The sequence below is a fragment of the Anneissia japonica genome, unplaced genomic scaffold (assembly GCF_011630105.1).
Source record: "Anneissia japonica isolate Jap-2015-1 unplaced genomic scaffold, ASM1163010v1 scaffold183341_len712_cov108, whole genome shotgun sequence".
In the NCBI taxonomy this organism is placed as follows: domain Eukaryota; kingdom Metazoa; phylum Echinodermata; class Crinoidea; order Comatulida; family Comatulidae; genus Anneissia; species Anneissia japonica.
Window position 1 is genome coordinate 409 of NW_022698108.1, and position 304 is coordinate 712.

Consider the following 304-nt stretch of genomic DNA (forward strand, 5'->3'; position numbering starts at 1 on the left):
AAACGTCATCAATCACAGAGCTTCAGGATAATTATGCTATATGCCGAGATTAACTATGAGTGGAAATACCACTCACGTGTCTACGGTCATACTACGTTGAAAACACCGGTTCTCGTCCGATCACCGAATTTAAGCAACGTCGGGCCCGGTTAGTACTTGGATGGGTGACCGCCTGGGAATACCGGGTGCTGTAAACTTTTTACATTTTTCCTCCAAATTTTAAAGTAGGGGTGCGTGAAAGTCCACACGAACTCGGGCCCACATAGTTGGGGCTGAGGTGCAAACATTTTGAGAATATGGACCT

General features: G+C 46.1%; 1 non-coding gene across 1 annotated transcript; it reads left to right on the forward strand.

Moving 5' to 3' along the window:
- Positions 1–78: 78 nt before the first annotated feature.
- On the forward strand, positions 79–197 carry LOC117102403. Its single transcript, XR_004444409.1, has one exon. It is a non-coding gene; the product is annotated as a 5S ribosomal RNA (ribosomal RNA).
- Positions 198–304: the final 107 nt, after the last annotated feature.